The following is a 9,207-nucleotide window of genomic DNA, read 5'->3' on the forward strand; positions in this document are numbered from 1 at the left end:
CTGCATGAGCTGCTTGTAAATTTTGGAGATTAACCCTCAGTCAGTTGCTTCATTTGCGAATCTTTTCTTCCAGGCGGGGGGTTGTTTGTTCGCCGTGTTTAGGGTTTCCTTTGCTGTGCAAAAGCTTTTAATTTTCTTTAGGTCCCATTTGTTTATTTTTGTTTTTATTTCCATTTCTCTAGGAGGTGGGTCAAAAAGGATCTTGCTGTGATTTATGTCATAGAGTGTTCTGCCTATGTTTTCCTCTAAGAGTTTTCTAGTATCTGGCCTTACATTTAGGTTTTTAATCCATTTTCAGTTTATTTTTGTGTGTGGTGTTAAGGAGTGTCCTACTTTCATTCGTTTACATGTAGCTGTCCAGTTTTCCCAGCACCACTTATTGAAGAGACTGTCTTTTCTCCACTGTATATCCTTGCCTCCTTTGTCATAGATTAGTTGACCATAGGTGCGTGGGTTTATCTCTGGGCTTTGTATCCTGTTCCATTGATCTATACTTCTGTTTTTGTGCCAGTACCATATTGTCTTGATTACTGTGGCTTTGTTGTATAGGCTGAAGTCAGGGAGTCTGGTTCCTCCAGCTCCGTTTGTTTCCCTCAAGACTGCTTTGGCTATTCAGGGTCTTTTGTGTCTCCATACAAATTTTAAGATTTTTTGGTTCTAGCTCTGCAAAAAATGCCATTGTTAGTTTGATAGGGATTGCATTGAATCTGTAGATTGCTTTGGGTAGTAGAGTCATTTTCACAATGTTGATTCTTCCAATCCAAGAACATGGTATATCTCTCCGTCTGTTTGTATCATCTTTAATTTCTTTCATCAGTGCCTTATAGTTTTCTGCATACAGGTCTTTTGTCTCCTTAGGTAGATTTATTCCTAGGTATTTTACTCTTTTTGTTGCAATGGTAAATGGGAGTGTTTCCTTAATCTCTCTTTCAGATTTTTCATCATTAGTGTATAGGAATGCAAGAGCTTTCTGTGCATTAACTTCGTATCCTGCTACTTTACCATATTCATTGATTAGCTCTAGTAGTTTTCTGGTAGCATCTCTAGGACTCTCTATGTATAGTATCATGTTATCTGCAAACAGTGACAGCATTACTTCTTCTTTTCTGAGTTGGATTCCTTTTATTTCTTTTTCTTCTCTGATTGCTGTGGCTTAAACTTCCAAAACTATGTTGAATAATAGTGGTGAGAATGGACAACCTTGTCTTGTTCCTGATCTTAGAGGAAATGGTTTCAATTTTTCACCAGTGAGAACGATGTTGGCTGTGGGATTGTCATATATGGCCTTTATTCTGTTGAGGTAAGTTCCCTCTATGCCTACTTTCTGGAGGGTTTTTTATCATAAATGGGTGTTGAATTTTCTCAAAAGCGTTTTCTGCATCTATCTGAGATGACCATATGGATTTTCTCCTTCAGTTTGTTTATATGGTGTATCACATTGATTGATTTGCATATATTGAAGAAAGCAATCATTGCACAATCAATGCATGCAAGCATTCCTGTGATAAACCCCACTTGTTCATGGTGTATGATCCTTTTAATGGGTTGTTGGATTATGTTTGCTAGTAATTTGCTGAGGATTTTTGCATCTATGCTCATCAGCGATATTGGCCTGTGGTTTTCTTTCTTTGTGACATCTTTGTCTGGTTTTGGTATCAGGGTGACGGTGACCTCATAGAATGAGTTGGGGAGTGTTCCTCCCTATGCTCTGTTTTGGAAGAGTTTGAGATGGAAAGGTGTTAGCTCTTCTCTAAATGTTTGATAGAATTTGCCTGTGAAGCCATCTGGTCCTGGGCTTTTGTTTGTTGGAACATTTTTAATCACCATCTCAATTTCAGTGCTTGTGATTGGTCTGTTTATATTTTTTATTTCTTTCTGGTTCTGTCTTGGAATGTTGTGCTTTTCTATGATTTGGTCCATTTCTTCCCAGTTGTCCATCTTATTGGCATATCGTTGCTTGTAGTAATCTCTCATGATCCTTTGTATTTCTGCTGTGTCAGTTGTTACTTTTCCTTTCTAATTTCTAATTCTATTGATTTGAGTCTTCTCCCTTTTTTTCTTGATGAGTCTGGCTAATAGTTGATCAATTTTGTTTATCTCCTCAAAGAACCAGCTTGTAGTCTTTGTGATCTTTGTTTCCTTCCTTTCTTTTTCATATATTTCTGATCTGACCTTTATGATTTCTTTCTTTCTGCTAACTTTGGGTTTTTTGTTTGTTTGTTTTCTTTCTCTAATTGCTTTAGGTGTAAGGTTAGGTTGTTTACTTCAGATGTTTCTTGTTTGATGAGGTAGGATTGTATTGCTATAAACTTCCGTTTTAGAACTGCTTTTGCTGCATCCTGTGGTTTTTGGGTTATCATGTTTTCATTGTCATTTTTTTCTAGGTATTTTTTGATTTCCTCTTTGATTTTTTCAGTGACCTCTTGGTTATTTAGTAGTGTATTGTTTAGCCTCCATGTGTTTGTATTTTCTACAGATTTTTTCCTGTAATTGATATCTAGTCTCATAGCGTTGTGGCCAGAAAAGATACTTCGTATGATATCCATTTTCCTAAATTTACCAAGGCTTGATTTGTGACTGAAGATATGATCTCTCCTGGAGAATGTTCCATGAGTGCTTGAGAAGATAGTGTATTCTGTTGGTGTTGGATGGAATGTCCTGTAAGTATCAATTAAGTCCATCATGTTTAATGTGTCATTTAAAGCTTGTGTGCCCTTATTTGTTTTCATTTTGGATGATCTGTCCATTGGTGAAAGTGAGGTCTTAAAGTCCCCGACTATGATTGTGTTACTGTCGATTTCCCCTTTTATGGCTGTTAGCATTTGCCTTATGTATTGAGGTGCTCCTATGTTGGGTGCATAAATATTTATAATTGCTTTATCTTCTTCTTGGATTGATCTCTTATCATTATGTAGTGTCCTTCTTTGTCTCTTGTAATAGTCTTTATTTTAAAGTCTATTTTGTCTGATATGAGAGTTGCAGCTCCAGCTTGCTTTTGATATCCATTTGGATGGAGTATCTTTTCCATCCCCTAACTTTCAGTCTGTATGTGTCCCTAGGTCTGAAGTGGGTCTCTTGTACACAGCATATATACGGGTCTTGTTTTTGTATCCATTCAGGCTGTATGTCTTTTGGTTGGAGCATTTAATCCATTTATTTAAGTCAGCTATCGATATGTATGTGCCTATTACCATTTTCTTAATTGTTTGGGGTTTGTTATTGTAGGTCTTTGCCTTTTCTTGTGTTTCCTGCCTAGAGAAGTTCCTTTAGCTTTTGTTGTAAAGCTGGTTTGGTGGTGTTGCATTCTCTTAGCTTTTGCTTCTCTGTAAAGGTTCTAATTTCTCTGTCGAATCTGAATGAGATCCTTGCTTGGTAGAGTAATCTTGGTTGTAGGTTTTCCCATTTCATCACTTTAAGTATGTCCTGCCAGTCCCTTCTGGCTTGCAGAGTTGCTGATGAACGATCAGCTGTTAAACCTCTGTGGATACCATTGCATGTCATTTGTTGCTTTTCCCTTGTTATTTTGAATACTTTTTCTTTGTATTTAATTTTTGATAAATATGTGTTTTGTAGTGTTTCTCCTTGGATTTATCCTTTATGGCACTCTCTGTGCTTCCTGGACTTGATTGACTATTTCATTTCTCATATTAGGGAAGTTTTCAACTATAATCTCTTCAAATATTTTCTCAGTCCCTTTCTTTTTCTCTTCTTCTTCTGGGACCCTTGTAATTCGAATGTTGGTGCATTTAATGTTTTCCCAGAGGTCGCTGAGACTGTCTTCAATTCTTTTCCTTCTTTTTTCTTTATTCTGCTCTGCGGTAGTTATTTCCAGTATTTTATCTTCCAGGTCACTTACCCGTTCTTCTGCCTCAGTTATTCTCCTACTGATTCCTTCTAGAGAATTTTTAATTGCATTGTTCATCATTGTTTGTTTGCTGTTTAGTTCTTCTAGGTTTTGTTAAACGTTTCTTGTATTTTCTCCATTCTATTTCCAAGATTGTGGATGATCTTTACTATCATTATTCTGAATTCTTATTCAGGTAGACTGCCTACTTCCTCTTCCTTTGCTACGTCTGGTGGGTTTTTACCTTGCTCCTTCATCTGATGTGGGTTTCTCTATCTTCTCATTTTTTTTAACTTACTGTGTTTGGGGTCTCCTTTTCACAAGCTGCAGGTTCATAGTTCCCATTGTTTTTGATGTCTGCCCCCAGTGGCTAATGTTGGGTCAGTGGGTTGTGTCGGCTTCCTAGTGGAGGCAACTGGTGCCTGTGTTCTGTTGGATGAGGCTGGATCTTTTCTGTCTGATGGGCAGGACCACATCCAGTGGTGTGTTTTGTGGTGTCTGTGACCTTATTATGATTTTAGGCAGCCTCTCTGCTAATGGGTGGGGTTGTGTTCCTGCCTTGCTAGTTGTTTGGCATAGGGTGTCCAGCACTGTAGCTTTCTGGTCGTTGAGTGTAGCTGGTTCTTAGTGTTGAGATGGAGATCTCTGGGAGTACTTTCACCTCTTGATATTACATGGAGCTGGGAGGTCTCTGGTGGACCAATTTCCTGAACTCGGCTCTCCCACCTCAGAGACACAGGCCTGACACCCGGCCGGAGCACCAAGATGCTGTCAGCCACACGGTTCAGAAGAAAAGGGAGAAAAAGAAAAGAAAGAAAGAAAGAATGAAAGAAAGAAAGAAAGGGAGAAAGAAAGAAAGAAAGAAGGAAAGAGAAAGAAAAGAAAAGAGTTATTAAAATAAAAAATTATTTAAAAAAAAGTAAAAAAAAAAGGACAGACTGAACCCCAGGACAAATGGTAAAAGCAAAGCTATACAGACAAAATCACGCACAGAAGCATGCACATACACACTCACAAAAGGAGAAAAGGGGAAAAATATATATATATATATAACTTAAAAAGATATGGAGCAACCAAATCAATAAACAAATTTACCAATGATAAAAAACTGTAAATTCTAAACTAAGATAAAAAGAAAACCAGAAACAAGTTTGATGCAGGAAGCAAACCCCATGTCTAGATTTGCTCCCAAAGTCTACCCCCTCAGTTTGGGGACGATTCGTTGTCTATTCAGGTATTCCAGAGATGTAGGGTACATCAAGTTGATTGTGGAGATTTAATCTGCTGCTCCTGAGGCTGCATGGAGAGATTTCCCTTTCTCTTCTTTGTTCGCACAGCTCCTGGGGTTCAGCTTTGGATGTGGCCCCGCCTCTGCATGCAGGTCGCCTGAGGGAGTCTGTTCTTTTCTCCGACAGATCGGGGTTAAAGTAGCAGCTGATTAGGGGGCTCTGGCTCACTCAGGCCGCGGGGGAGGGAGGGGTACGGAATGCGGGACGAGCCTGCGGCAGCAGAGGCCAGAATGATGTGGCAACAGCTTGGGGTGCACCGTGTGTTCTCCCGGGGAAGTTGTCCCTGGATAACGGGACTCTGGCAGTGGCGTGCTGCACAGGCTCCCGGGAGGGGAGGTGTGGATAGTGACCTGTGCTTGCACACAGGTTTCTTGGTTGCTTCAGCAGCAGCCTTAGCTAGCGTCTCTTGCCCGTCTCTGGGGTCCACGCTGATAGCTGCGGCTTGCGCCCGTCTCTGGAGCTCCTTTAGGTGGTGCTCTGAATCCCCTCTCCTCGCGCACCCCGAAACAGTGTTCTCTTGCCTCGTATGGATTTCCAGACGTTTTCCCGGACTCCCTCTGACTAGCTGTGGTGCACTAGCTCCCTTCAGGCTGTGTTCACGCAGCCAACCCCAGTCCTCTCCCTGGGGTCTGACCTCTGAAGAAGCCGGAGCCTCAGCTCCCAGCCACCAGCCGCCCCAAGCGGGTGAGCAGACAAGCCTCTCGGGCTGGTGAGTGCTGGTCGGCACCGATCCCCTGTGCGGGAATCTCCTCGCTTTGCCCTCCGCACCCCTGTGGCTGTGCTCTCCTCCGCGGCTCCGAAGCTTTCCCCCTCCGCCACCCGCAGTCTCCGCCCGCGAAGGGGCTTCCTAGTGTGTGGAAACCCTTCCTCCTTCACAGCTCCCTGCCACCGGTGCAGGTCCCGTCCCTATCCTTTTGTCTGTGTTTATTCTTTTTTCTTTTGCCCTACCCAGGTACGTGGGGAGTTTCCTGCCTTTTGGGCGGTCTAAGGTCTTCTGCCAGCGTTCAGTAGGTGTTCTGCAGGAGTTGTTCCATGTGTAGATGTATTTCTGGTGTATCTGTGGGGAGGAAGGTGGTCTCCACGTCTTACTCCTCTGCCACCTTGAAGGTCTCCTTTATCTTATTGTATATTTTTTTATTGAAGTACAGTTGATATACAATGTTGTGTTAGTTTTATGTGTACAGCAAAGTGATTCAGTTATGTGTATTTATATGTATTCTTTTTCAGATTCTTTTCCATTATAAGTTATTACAAGATATTAGATATTGAATATAATTCCCTGTGCTATACAGTAGGTCCTTGTTGTTTACCTATTTTATGTATATATATATATATATATATATATATATATATATATATATATATATATATATAGTAGTGTGTATCTGTTAAAAGCAGACTCCTAATTTATTCCTCGCCACCCCTTTCCCCTTTGGTAACCATAAGTTTGTTTTCTATGTCTGTGAGTCTATTTCTGTTTTGTAAAGAAGTTCATTTGTATCATTTTCTTTAGGTTACACATATAAGTGATATCATATGATATTTTTCTTTCTCCACCTGACCTACTTCACTTAGTATGATAATCTCTAGGTCCATCCATGTTCCCGCAAATGGCATTATTTCATTCTATTTTATGACTGAGTAATATCCTATGTGTGTGTATATATATATATATATAAAATGTGTGTGTGTGTGTGCGTGTGTATATATATAATACATATGTATACACACACACATATATGATATTAGTCATATATACCACATCTTGTTAACCCATTCATCTGTCGATGGACATTTAAGTTGCTTCCATGTCTTGGCTATTGTAAATAGTGCTGCTATGAACATTGGGGTGCATTTGTCTTTTTGAATTATAGTTTTCTTCTTTTCCCGATAGATGCCTAGGACTGGGATTGCTGGATCGTATTGTAACTCTATTTTTAGTGTTTTAAGGTACCTCGATACTGTTCTCCATAGTGGCTGCACCAATTTACATTCCCACCAACAGCGTAGGAGGGTTCCCTTTTCTCCTCACCTTCTCTAGCATTTATCATTTGTAGACTTTTGATGATGGCCATTCTGGCCGGTATATACACACCACTTTTTATCCACTCCATTTTTCTTCCTTCCTCTCTGAAGCTGTAAGTTTTCTTAAGTTATCTTTTCCTTTTTGTTTGGAGAGCTTCCTTAAACAATTTTTCTTGGGATACATCTGCAAATGACTAATTATTGTAGTTTTCCTTGTTCTGAGTGTGTCTTTATTTCCCCCCATTCCTGAAGGAACGTATCTCCATATGTAAATCTTAGGGTTGTGGATTCTTTTCTTAAGAACTCGAAAAATATTGGTCAATGGCACAACCTCTTAGTTATGAGATGAATAATTTCTGGTAATCTAATGTATAGCATCGTGACTGTAGTTAATAATAGTGGTGTACTGTGTACTTGGCATTGCAAGGAGAGTAGATCTTATGTGCTCTCACCACAAAAAAAAAGGATAACTATGTGCGGTGATGGATATGTTTATTAACTTGATTGTGGTTATCATTTCATTATGTTTATGTCTATTAATTCATCACATTATACAACCCCCAAAACAGAACTTGAAAAAGATGACACGCCACTTCCTTATGTCCTTCATGGTTTAAGATGAACAATCTACTATCGCTAGAATCGGTTTTCCTCTATAAATAACATGTCACTTCTGAGTGTTTCATTTCTTGATTATTTTCTTTGTCTTGAGCTTTCAGTAATTCAAAGTTCTTGTGTGTTGGCAAGGAATACTTTGGGTTTATCCTATTTGGAGTTCACTCACTTCCCTGAGTCTGTAGTTTTAAAGTTGTTCAATTTTTTTTTCCTTAAACTTGGGAAGTTTTCAGCCATTAGTTTTTGAATACGTCTTTTTAAGAAAATGACATCTTATGTCTTAAATAATATCTGTCTAGACCCCCAAGGTAACTGGAACTACTGCAATGTGGTAGCAACATGCTTATTAAAAGTAAACCTTTCATTTTATAACAGTTTTTAGATTTTCAGAATTACTGTAAACAGTGTAAAGACAGTTCCCTTATGACCCATGACCAGATTCTCCTAGTATTATCATTTTGTGCTAGTATGGTACATTTATCACATTAATGTACTGATATTGATACATAATCATTACCCAGAGTCTATACTTTATATTCATATTCTCTCAGCTTTTCTCTAATGTCCTTTTGGTATTCCAAGATCCCATCCAGGATACTGACTCACATTTATTAGTCACGTCTCCTTAGGCTTCTCGTGGTTATGACAGTTATGTAGATGTGATTTTTAATGCTCCTGACAGTCTGAAATTAATATAACTACTCCCGAGTTCTTTTGCTTAGTGTTAGAATGATATGTTATTTTCCATCTCTTTAACTTATCGGAAACTTTTAATACAAAATGGGTTCTTGCTGACAGTACTTACTTGTGAATTTGTAAATTCCACTCTGACTTTTTTTCAGTGTTTATAGGCCATTCACATTTAAAGTGATTATTGAACTAGTTGCATTAAAATCAACCATGCTTGTAGCTGTTTTCATTACGAGAGTCTTCTTTTCCTGCCTTCTATGGTTGTAATGGAATGTTTTATATTAAGCCAGTTGATTTCTCCTCTTGATGTATTGATTATACTTGTTTAAAATATATTAGAGGTTTACCAGAGATTACATATACATATTTCACTAATTTAAGACCACCTTCAAACAACATATCCACCTCACATGTAGAGCAGGTCACTTAGACTATTCCATCTCTTTTTATGTTACTGTCATTCATTTCACTTACCCACGTGCTATAATCACTTGATTCATTATTACTTTTATTATTTAAACAGTTATTTTTAGATCCATTAAGAATAAGAAAAATAAGAGATTTCATTTTACCTTCCTTTATTACTTCCCTGATGCACTTCCTTTCTTCATGTAAATCCAAATTTCTGCCGTACATAATTTTCCCTATAAATCTTTTCCTGTCTCTTTCAGGGTAGAACTACTGGTGCTAATTCCCTCGATTTTTCTTTACCTGAGAGAGAAAGTCTTTATTTACTCTGCATTT

The sequence above is a fragment of the Phocoena sinus genome, chromosome X (assembly GCF_008692025.1).
Source record: "Phocoena sinus isolate mPhoSin1 chromosome X, mPhoSin1.pri, whole genome shotgun sequence".
NCBI classification, from domain to species: Eukaryota; Metazoa; Chordata; class Mammalia; order Artiodactyla; family Phocoenidae; genus Phocoena; species Phocoena sinus.